Genomic DNA, 11,967 nt, shown 5'->3' with positions numbered 1-11,967 from the left:
AGCAGGGCAGGCCCTACGAGGAGAGGCTACGGGACCTGAACCTGTTCAGCCTCCACAAGAGAAGGCTGAGGGGGGACCTAGTGGCCTGTTACAAACTAGTCAGAGGGGACCAGCAGGCATTGGGGGAGTCCCTGTTCCCCTGAGCATGACCAGGAGTGACCAGGAATAACAGTCACAAGCTGGCAGGGGGGAGATTTAAGCTAGATATCAGGAGGCGCTACTTCACGGTCAGGGCAGCTAGGGTCTGGAACCAACTTCCAAGAGAAGTGGTGCTGGCTCCTACCCTGGGGGTCTTTAAGAGGAGGTTGGATGTGCACCTTACTGGGGTCGTTTGACCCCAGTACTCTTTCCTGCCATGGCAGGGGGTCAGACTAGATGATCTGCTCAGGTCCCTTCCAACCTGACCAACTATGACACTATGAAAAGCCCTTGGTTAATGTGGGAGACACCAAGGGGCAACTCACGGACAGCAAATGGCAGGAAATGCACTGTGCTTTCGGTCTCGTTTCTTTAGCAAGAAGGGGGCTCTCACACAGGAGTGGACACATTGCCAGCTCCCATGGCTACATCAAAAGGGAATGTCTCCCAGCATTTCTCATAGTCTGTCAAGCTTCAAATAGTTTACACCCCGACAGTAAAAAAGTTGCCCAAGCAAGCAGTCACACAAGCTACAGCCTTCCTGGTGCTCAGGATCTGCAAGCAGCGTTCAAAAGAGATTAGACATGGGTCCATGGGCTAGAGCGCTGATTTGGGATTTAGGTGAGAATTCTTATATTAAAAATGTTGGCTTAATTTTTTTTTGTGGACCCTATCATTTACCTGTTTTTTTTTTTATGTTATTTCATTGACACTGGGTTCAAGTGATCAACGGTCCTATACTTTCCAGAACAGCCCCACATTCTGGGGCTCTATCCTGGCTTCTCCAAAGACTTTCTGAAATGGGACCATCATACTGAATTTAAAAAACTGGGCCTGGATGGGCGTCGGACAGTGTCCTGGTTAGGACCAGTGTTGCAAACCCAAGGGGCTTGAATCTGACCAGCCACCATCAAGTTCACAACTGCCTACAGCTGTCTGTAAAGCACCCAGGACTGCACCCAAGATTTTGTTCCTTGAGAATTGGTCACTTTGGGCTAGAAACAAATTTGGCCTTGTGCATTTTCTGTGACCAGACGATCCAACACACTGCGCAACTGTGCATTTAAATAAATAAACCTCTTAGCTCAGATCCAAACCTCATGTTTGGCACATAATCTCAGTATGTAAAATGGGCCAACCAACACATTCTCAAAGCAAGGGCTTTACAACATGCGATGGGTTTTTTTACTTAATGTTGAAGGGAAGGTGAAATCTAAAGAATACAAGCAAGTAAATGACTAGAGAGAGCGCAAAATCTTTGCAAAACCATTTCAGTTCCCTTTGAAGCTTCAGTCACAGATTTTTAATACAACTTCCCTTTTTTAAAGTTTTATCCTCTACAAACCCATTTTCTGCTGTACTTTTTCATAAATGTATGCCATCTCATCAATGCCACATTAAACCAACATTTTGAATTCAAACCAACTACACAGAAGGATAAATGTAGCAGTAATGCTAGGAATTAGAAAGCAGGGCACAGGATTTAGGCAGAGATGATTTACGAGACCTGGGCAGAAACAATCAAAGGCCTCCGATCACTTCTCTTTGCTGTGCTTTTCAGCGCAGCATGTCCCAATTTGCATTTTATTGCAGAAGGTTTGATTTTGAAACTCAATTCTCACCTGACCAGTAATAGCTGTGACTGGAGACAGAAGTCGATTCCTTCTTTGTTCACATCCAGAGGCACTAATGCAGAAATGGCTGCAGAGGTCTGGATTTCCACCCCCTCTTTCTGGCTATTGATTAGGTTGGCAATAATACTGAACTGTAAATGCCTATCAATTTTTTTGTTCTGCCAAAGGGCTTGTCCAGTACCCCTAGTGCATGGCCTAGGTTTCACTGTAATACAAGTACCCCAGTTGCTATATTCTAACATACACATGTTACATGTTACATAGGTACTGTCATTGTAATGTTGAAGGCAATAAATTCAGATGGATGAGGTTTCCTATTTCTGTTGCTAGTGCTCCTTACTTTTGTGGGGGTAGGCCTTCCGATGCCTCAAAGGAACGTCTCATGGGGCCTTTATACACACCATGTTTTTTGCCCTTTCTTGCACTGGTGTGACCATTTGCACAAGCAGGATTTCCAGATGCTTTTATAGTCTTTCTGGTGCATTAAACTAAAACTCCTCAGACATTGTTTAGTTTGGTTCGCCAGGAATTAAAGCGGCACATCCATGGATTTGTTGCATGCAAACACAAAAGCAATCAAAGACATGTAATGAGCCTCTTTGTCCATCAGGTAGCTGCAACTTTTTTGTAGTTTGCTCCTTCAAATTGCTTTTGCTTTCAAATTGCTTCTGCTTTTTTTGTTTCTTTCTGCTTTTTTTTTTTCTTGTGCGGTTTGCCAGCTCCTTGTGGCATGGGCAGGGAGCATGCGGTATGGGGTGGGGGGCCCTGGGCTAGGAGGGCAGTGCTGGACCATCCTGCTCTCCTATGGCACTGGCCAGAGGGTGTGCAAACACTGATGTGACGCTCCGAAGTAAACAAGTTTAAATTTTATAATCCTATTTAATTTAATGAGGATTAAAAACCGTGGTGTGTATAGGCATGCATGGTTGAGGAACTAGGGTGGGACAGTGAAGATTGGGGTTCTGTGAAACCCCCTGGATTCTGGCTTAAATGGAGCAGGTATCCTAGGCTGGCTGGCTGGGGGATCACCCACAAGATTGGTGAATAGCCGGAGAGGACACATAGACACTGAAATTCATCCACAGAGAACACTTAACAAATCATAAATGGGGATCAATGCACCACCACTCTTGTTGACAAAGAAACAAAGCTGCTGTCTCTGGGAGCCCCTCAATGAAATATCCACCAGGAATCAGTGGCTGCTTTTTTTTCTGTGCATTTCTAGCCGTGCCCGTGCTATTCCTTGATGAGCTCAGGATTGTGTTCTCTGCCTAATTATGTCCCATTGGCCGCACTCTTTCCTTCCTCTGGAAACCAGCAGCAATTGCAAGGGTAGGTGCAGAAGGCTTCACAGGTCAAATGGCAGGACAGCACAGCCAGTGATTCACTCCTTGGGGGATAATGTGGCTGCTTTGCGTGAAAGGCTCAGGACAGAGAGTACTTTGTAGGGTAGCCTGGTCTAGGCAGATGATTGGGAATCTGTGTGGGGCTCACACACTGTTGCTGAGGGAAGGGCTCTTTTCTTTTCACGGGGAGACTGAGTGAAGGGGCAGTGCAGGGCCTAGTCAACATGGGCCATGAGCTAGCACTGATTTATTTGGGGATGAATCAATGAAGGAAAGAGACCCCTGGCCCAAACCCATTTTTCACAGGGGTGTTTTTACAAAGGCAAAATTTCCCAGCAGGCCCTTATTCACTGGAGACTCAGCCAACACTGGGCAGCTCAGTATTCACGAGTGGTTCTCCAGCTCCTTCCTACCATCATCCATCACAATTTTCCCCGCCCCCCAATTTTTCCATTTTCCTCCTTAAAGAAGTGTGTCAACCTGTATTTTATTTTCAAGCAGATGCATTCATTTCAGATCTGAAAGCTTTCCCCATGCTTTCTGGTCCAGGGAAAGTTATTTCAATGTAGATTAGCTCCTCTGCTTTCTCTACTAAGGCTGATTTTTCACAGATGAAAGTTGAAGCAGGGGAAAATCCACCCTGCACCGCCACAGCAATTCTTTCTTTGCCATGTTTAGTTTTCAGGAGAGCCTTTACCTTGCATTGCCTTCAAGGGTCAGATGTATTTGGGACTTACAGCTGCCCGAGGATGGTTGGCCCCAAAAAGTTGCCCAGCTGGTTTAGTTTAAAATTCCCTTCCACCGCCTGGACAAGAATGAACTATTCCAAGCAGATGTTCCCACACCTTCAGCGCTCCTGTGAAATATGAATTTTCATTCCCACCTAGGAGAACTTTTACAATCTCTGCTCCCTCCTATGCCTGATGAAGGGCGAGTGCACCCAAAAGCTTGCAGAAAAATACAATAATTTGTTTGCAACCATCGAGTTGGTCTAACAAAAGATATCCCCTCTTCCACGTGTTTTGATTCCTTTTAACACAGCTTTTATTCTAGAGTCAATTCTTTGTTTCATTTCAGCTGTGTATCACAAGGCTCCTCTGGGTCCTGCCGGCTTCGTGCCTTCCCCACCACCGGCTCAAGCCCTGGAGAAGGAAAGGCTGGTGAGTGACGTGGATGCTCCCATTCGGTTAGGTTGTTGCAGCTGGAGAGATGCTGTGTATTCACTGATATAGTCTAAGTGTCAGAGTTTCAGAGTGAGCCTTAAATAATACAGGAACCCTCACTGTTACTCCCAAGCTCTGGATCACAGGAAGCTTGCCCTCCAGTTTCAGAGTATCCTCAAATAGTCCTCAGATACTGAAAAGGTCACGATGTGGGGATATGTTGTTTAATCCTTCGTTTGCTTTCCCTGTCTGAGACCTCTGGAGGAAGCCCTCCAAACTTATCCTAAATGACTGGATTAAACCCCACTACAGGCTCTCAGCAGACGCTTGCAATCCCTTCCTGCCCAGCACAGCTCAAAACCTTGAGTCTCTCGTCCAGCTGAGCCTCCGGGCTTCGTCTCACTGCATTTAGAAACCAGCCGGCATTCCCAACACTCTCCCCGGGTTTGCATCCAGACTTAATTATTTGGGTCCATGTCACCCTCGGTACAATTTTTCTTAAAATAGACCCAGAGCCCTTTGCTAAGGTTAACTTCAGCTTTTTACTCGAGTCGAGAACTAGCACAGCCATTCTTTTGTCTGAATCTTAACAGCTCCCTGGAGAAGGGAGACCATGCCTTGGATGTCGGCAGAGCATTTATAGGAAGTTTTATCTTTGCCGAACGGCAGGATTTTGTAAGACAGTGAGTATTTTGTCTGGTTCCACCCCCACCCCAAGAAGAACAGCCTAAGGGCTAATAAAACGCCTCCCTCCAGATGGGTGATGCCTTGTAGTCTCGAGGCCTGCAAAGTCAGGGGGCTTGCAGTTCCTACAGCTGTCAGAAGTCATCTATCAGCACCTGGGCAGAATACAGATCTGATTCCTAGCAGAGGACTGCCGCCATGTATTTTAAAAGGCTCCGAGGTAAAAAGGCAATGCCTGATCCTCAGCTGACATAAATCAACACAGCTCCATTGACTGCCTGAAGATTTGGTGACCACGTGCTGTTATACACAAGACCTATAGAATGGATTCACTGGAAAGCACTAAAGCCACAAATGAAAAAAAGATGTATATAATCCTGCAAGCCTTGCCCTAGTACCTAGGGCTTCAGTGAACTTATTTGTATGCGAAAGGGTTATGGGATGGGTCACGTGCAGGTGGAAGAATAGATACCAGTGAATCATTTCATCCACGTGCAGCCATGTCTGGGATAACACCTAGAAGCTGTATAGCAGCAGTTTAGGACAGGAAGAGATCAGGACTACTGCAGCCAGCTGAAACTACAGGGAGCTTCTGAATTTAGCTCTGCAAACTGGAAACTGGCCAGAACAGCAGGTCTGTTGTCATTCAAATGGAGGTCGGTGGCTACCACCACTGGTAAGGACTCTAGATTGCTATGAAGATCTTTTTTTCCCTGCATCTCCCAGCACTGCCTGCATGCTGGTGTCCCTTACCGGCATGCTGGGGAGCTGGGGTCAGTGCTGAATGGGGAGAAAAATGAGTCACTTCTTCCCTCTGCCTCATTCCAGTTGTGCCTTCGTGGTTCTCAGTGCAGGTTTTGACCAAGTCCAGCCCAGCTTGATTTTGGAAAAGCGACAGACTCTCAACTTGTATGTCTGTGGGACATGCGCACTGGCCTTTCCAGACAAGGCCCTTTGGGTAAATCTGATATCTGTTATTAGACCAATTCACATAGTTGGAAAAATTCTTTTATTAAAATTCTTTAAATTCTTTTATTAAAAATTCTTTTATTAGATCAACTATGTGAGTTGGTGTAATGAAAGATATCACATTTACCCCAAGGGCCTTGTCTGCCTGTGTCTTTAGACCAACACAGCTACAACCTATGCACCTGGCCTTTCCAGGATACTTTATGAAGCAAGATAAACCCGGTTTGGATCAAATTGGGAAGAAACTGACATTTTGCTTTGGCTGTTTACCAGGGACGAGAGTTCACCACTAAAAAGTGTTGCCAGGAGGGAGTATTGCTGAGTTGAGCTGGGAAAATGTGATCTATGGGAAGCCCCTGGGTTGGATAAAGCCCCTCCCTTGGAAAATGAAGACTACCCTTTCTCTAGGTGGTTCAAATACTGTATATGGAGCCCTTTACTAGCCTTCTCTTCATTCAGGCCTCAAGTCAGTGAGATAATAATTAACTCAATGAGAAAGCCCCAATTGGCTTCCAAGTCAATGCTTAAAGCTAGACGTGTGGGCAAGTACCTGACTGAACTGATCGCTGAAGGAGTGTGACCTTAACTTTAATAGAACTGTTCTGACTTCTATACCTGCTATGCCCAAGTTCATAATGCTATTAGGAACCTCTCAAGCATATCAGGTTATCAATAAGAGGAAATCAATGGAGAGCACTAAGGCCTAGCTTTGTCCCAACTGTTCTTAAGAGTTTTGTTAAAAACATCTTAGAGCTTTAGCTATGTCTACAATATCTGTATTGACAACATCTATAATATCTACATCTTAAAGTTTTTGCTTGTCATACTATCAGTCCTGATAGATGCCCATACATGTGCTCCAGGGTGGGAATGGGGGGTGCATTTTAATTAGAGTGGCTCCTGGACAGCCACGCTAATTAAAATGCCGCAGCGTCATATGTATTCATTGTCCTGCATTTCAAAATGGCTGCAGGGACACTTTAACGAAAGCTCATTAATGGGCCCCCACCACGTGACACTGCAGCATACTGGGGTGCTCTAATTAGACTTGATCATTAGACTCCAGTAGATTTAATTTAGCGAGTCTGCTCCAAAGTGTTTTAATTAGAACGGGTTGGAGCATGTGTATAGGCACCCGGGGTTACAGTTGAAGGAAATCCTAAATGATTCTGCACTATGTGTGCCATCAGAGTACAGGCATTAAGCTATCACTTAAGGACCGCATGGGGTAAATTAGGAAGCCAAAGGCATGAGTGAGATTAATTCCTATTATTTTTAAAACGAGCTTTCTGCTGCTGAACAGGGTCAGACTGCAGGCCTTTTGTTATGCAGAATGAGAGTCAGTCCTGGTCAGAGCCAATATGGAGCCACAGCGTGACTCAAGTCATCTGTGAGGGTACACGTAGGATTAATCCCACCTCACCTGGCGCTGACTTCTTGTTCAGGAGTAAATCTCACCCTCATGGACAGGTCCTGGCTGGGCAGGTTTCCACCCTGCCAGTGTCATCTCATGGTTCAGGCTGGGGAAGGTAAATCAGCAGTTCTCCTGGATTTTTGTCTTAATTTGCCAATGGAGGTCTCATTTAGTCCTGTGGATAGAAAACCCTTTTATGTCAGCTTCCCAATCTATAAAGGATTGAGAAGTACTGGGCAGAATACTGATTGCCAGGCTTCCTTGGTGGTTTGCCATCCACTGAGGAAGGAAACACAGAGTATTGTCAGTAATGTGCACATACCCAGAAGACCCAGGATAACTGCTGCTTGATGGGAAGACAGGAAAGCTAAGGAAATTACTATCATTTCTCCTTCCACGCGCCATCCTACAGGGAAGAACTGCTAGTAATGTCATTGCATGAGCATAAGCAATACTGATAGAAGCTGGGGGAAAGGTGCCAAGAGATGGGGGGAAAAGGTGCCAGGAGATGTCCACAACTTCCGTTGAAAATGATGGTCCCTACATCCATTCATGAATGGTGGAGACCTCCATGTCCCTGGGGCTATGCCACCTGCATGCCCTGTCTCACCAAGGGAAGAGATGCAGCAGTTTTTGCACAGGTCTCAAACAGCGTTCTTTAGGAAAGTCCTTTGAAGCATTAGGTTGCTGAGCTGAGAAGGGACAAGATGTATTTGTACTTCCCCCCCTTTAAGCCTCTTTGCGCTCATGGCCCAAGTCAACGTTTGCTCTCCAAGCTCTGTCATGCTTCTGCATGCATTTCACTAACTCTCCTCTTCGCTGGCAGAAAGGGACCTTGCCAAAGAAGAAATCAACCTCCCCCCTCTTCTCCACAACGTCCATGGAAATCTAATTTCAGCAATTTCAAAGTCATTATAAATAAAAAAAAAATAATGCAATGGTATTTTTTGTGCTTGGCTTTCTTTCTACCCCCGGGGGTGAAACTATGTTATGCTGATTAGTTTTTGCCTGATCAGATCATCAGGCTCTACTGCAATTACAAGACGAGGCGAGCCAAGGAAGATAACTAAATTAACCAGTCATGGTTATTTATATTGCTCAACCTTTTCTCACTGCAAAACATTATCTTCCTTGGAAGGGAAGAATGGAGATGAGGGATGAAAATGACCCTGTTCGTTCCATCATTGTCTTCAACGGTCCATTGTTTTCCAGTGCTTTGTCCAAAGCAGTTTAAAAAGATCTGTTCCCATCAGTTCCCTAAGACAAGCACATAGTTTAACAGACCTCAAATGTGGGAAATGTGTCTAAATACTTGGCTAAAATTTCTCCATTACTTCTAATTATAGCCTGTAACCCATCCTAAGCAGTTCCTCTTCCTGTTTTCATCTATTAATATACAATTATCATATCCCCATTTCTGCAATAGGAAATTGATATCAAAAGGCAGCAGGGAAAGAATGAATGGATGCATTAAAAAAAAAGACACCCAATTTTGATGACCATTTCTATTCTACTTTCTAGGAGTTTATTACCTCTGTGCATAGAAAGAACAATATTTTGACAGGGAGGAAGTATAAATGGCTTTCCGATTAGTGGTCTCCACAATTTCTGGAGATGATATACTCTGACACTTAATGGTGGTCTATAAAACTTTCCTGATATCCACTTTAATTTTTCTTTTTGGGGGAGTTGAGCCCAAAGCTTTTCTTAAATGGTTTCCTTACATGGTTCCTTCAACCAGCACCTCTGAAGAGCAACACAAAAGGCAAAAGCCGCACTTTTCCTGTCCCACCTATGAGAAATCAACGCTGAAACATGAAACAGAGGCAACAATAAAGACAGACCTTCTTTGAGGGCAATATTTGGGGTTTTGAAGGCAGAGCTAGAATGTAGTAGGGGACATCTCACTCCCTAGTACTTCAGAGACATTTTATGAAGAGCCATTGTTCTAGATATTTCATTTAATAGCAGCCTTCCACTTTTAATAGCAGCCTTCAGCTCCCTGAAGCAAGGGGGCTGCAAAGAGGATGGAGCTGGACTGGTCTCAGTGGGGGCAGGTGACAGGACAAGGAGCAATGGGCTCAAGCCACAGGAAGGGAAGTTGAGGCTAGATGTTAGGAAGAACTTTCTTGCTAGGAGCATAGTAAAGCACAGGCTACCCAAAGAGGTGGTGGACTCTCTGTCCTTGGGGTTTTTAAGACCTGGGTGGAAAAGCCTTGGCTGGGATGATGTAGTTGGGGCTGGTCCTGCATGCGACTGCCTGAGGTCCCTTCCAGCCCTCATTTTCTATGATTCTGTGATTTGCACTCTTAGCAATAGGTGATTTACTGAGGATGCATAGTGTTCGACTTCAGTGGCCTGACCCTGATTTACATAATTTCTGGATCTGGATCCAGTGTTTAGCAGTAGTTTTGGCCTTTTGTCTCTTTACAAGGAGGGGAGGAAGAATCAAACGCATTTCACTGGGGATGTACTACTACTCTTACCCACCTATTCCCTTCTCATAACTGCCAGGCTAGGGCACTAACTTACGTGCATTTGTGTCTCATTTCCCCACTTCACTCCTTCCGATATCTGACACAGGATAACATTTCTTCACTTCTATCAGTAGAATCAGTTCCAGGAGGGGGGCTTTAGTTTAAAATATAACAAATGACAAGTTAAATATTTCCTTTCTAGCCCCTCCCCACCTTCCTATCCCCTTCCTCCTCAAAACACCCCTGAAAAACCCTGAGAACCGTATTCTTTCACTGCCTCATATATGCAGTCATCATCACTTGGAGCCCAGGACAAGAGTTGATCACAAAGCTGTAATTTATGACACTTTTGGATTCAAAGGGGGATTCAGAGACAGCAGCACAAACAGCTATGTAGCTTTATTGGATTGAGGTAGAAGCTTCCCAATGCATGCTATCCTTTCCTGGTTTGCATACACATGACTAGGAGCTTTAAGAGGCTTGGGACTTTGAACATAAAACCAGAATTTGAAGCCTATTATGCAAGAGCTTATTCAGGAATAATGAGGGAAAAGACACAGTAATGGGAGCCTTTGTGTCTAATAAAGGGAAATTTATTCAAAAGACTCCATGAAAGTCAGAACACAACCATCTAAACCTCAGCTAGCGGCTTCCCAATGGAAATCTGTAGGGGCAGAAAAAATAAAGCCCCTGCTTTGCAGAGATAAATATCATGGGTGACAGCGAGGATAAAACATGCTCATACGTGGAAAAAACCAACAACCCTAAGATCAGTTTTGCCCACAGGATTCACCGGTGAGATACAGGTCACAGATGAGCAGATCATCAAGAACGGCAAGGTATAAACACAAGGTCGAATTTGCATGCAGACTACCAAGGTCAGATTCAAGGTCCTGTTTTCTTTTTCTTTTGATGCGAAGTATTAGCTGAGGGCAGCATTCACTAAAGGGCTCCCTTTACCTTAGTAATGGACATCGCATAATAGACTTGGGTTATACTCTAGATACTGACGGCAAAGGAATAGGGTGACATATCTAAGGGACTATCGGTGTTAAGGAGGAGGGTAGATTCTTAGTCGTAGCTTTGAAAAACAACATTGAAATTTTGGGGAAAAAAAATCAAAACGTAGACAATAATTAAAACCTATGACCACTCTTATTTTGTTTTTTTCAGCCAGTTCTAGCAACGGCTCCTTGCTAGCTAAAGGCAGTAGTGACTCTACTTTCACTGAACTGTGAGACTATTCCTCTAAGACTGAGAAGAGCCAGGAGCATTTTCAGGCGAGTTAATCTGGGTTTCCATCCATGTGACCGTAGGCCAATTCAGTGGTGGTTGGAACCTCACCTCACTGTTGGGTCCCAAGTCCCTGACAGTGGTGTGAATGAAGGCAATATAAAAAAGTCAATCATTATGAGATTTACTCCTCAGGTCTGCCTTGAAGCATTATTCACACAATATTGGTGCTAATGTTAGAAGTCCCTATCCAACATGCTCTGGGCCAGGGGTGGGCAAAATGCGACCCGCGGGCCGGATGCAGCCTGCCAGTCCATTTTATCTGGCCTGTGGGGTCCCTAAAAAATTTAGAAAATTAATATTTTCCTGCCCCTGGCTGCCTGTCATGCAGCCCTTGATGGCTTGCCAAAACTCAGTAAGCGGCCCTCCACCCAAAATAATTGCCCGCCCCTGGTCTGGGCTCTATAAAACCTGGGTAACAAAGGTAGCACGTTCCTTGGTTGTTCCAGATTCTGGTTTTGGAAATCCAGGAGGCCATCCCCACATATTAAACCCCTGCTTCTCCTCCGCGATACCGACATTTTCAGAAGTCTCTAAGAATTTTGGGTGTCCCCGATTTTGAGGGGCCTATCTTGAACCAGTTTAAGAGGGGTTGAGTGTCACAGGCAAGGCATTGCTCATTTACATGTAGATGCGAGATAGCAAGAATACCAACTCCTTTGGAAATGCTGGTCTTAGTCTTTATTCCCCTGAATCACTGTAACATTTTTAAGCTTAATATTGAGACTAAAAATGGCAAGGGAGTTGAAATACTAGACTCGAATTAAGCCTACAAATCTTGGCCACCATATTGATCTATCATCACTAATTGAGTACCTGTGATTTTCATAGTTTCATAGATGTTAGGGG

Source organism: Gavialis gangeticus, unplaced genomic scaffold (assembly GCF_001723915.1).
Source record: "Gavialis gangeticus isolate Ggan-Ray unplaced genomic scaffold, GavGan_comp1, whole genome shotgun sequence".
Lineage (NCBI taxonomy): Eukaryota > Metazoa > Chordata > Crocodylia > Gavialidae > Gavialis > Gavialis gangeticus.
The sequence above is the reverse complement of the archived record's forward strand: the minus strand, read 5'-3'. Positions refer to the sequence as shown.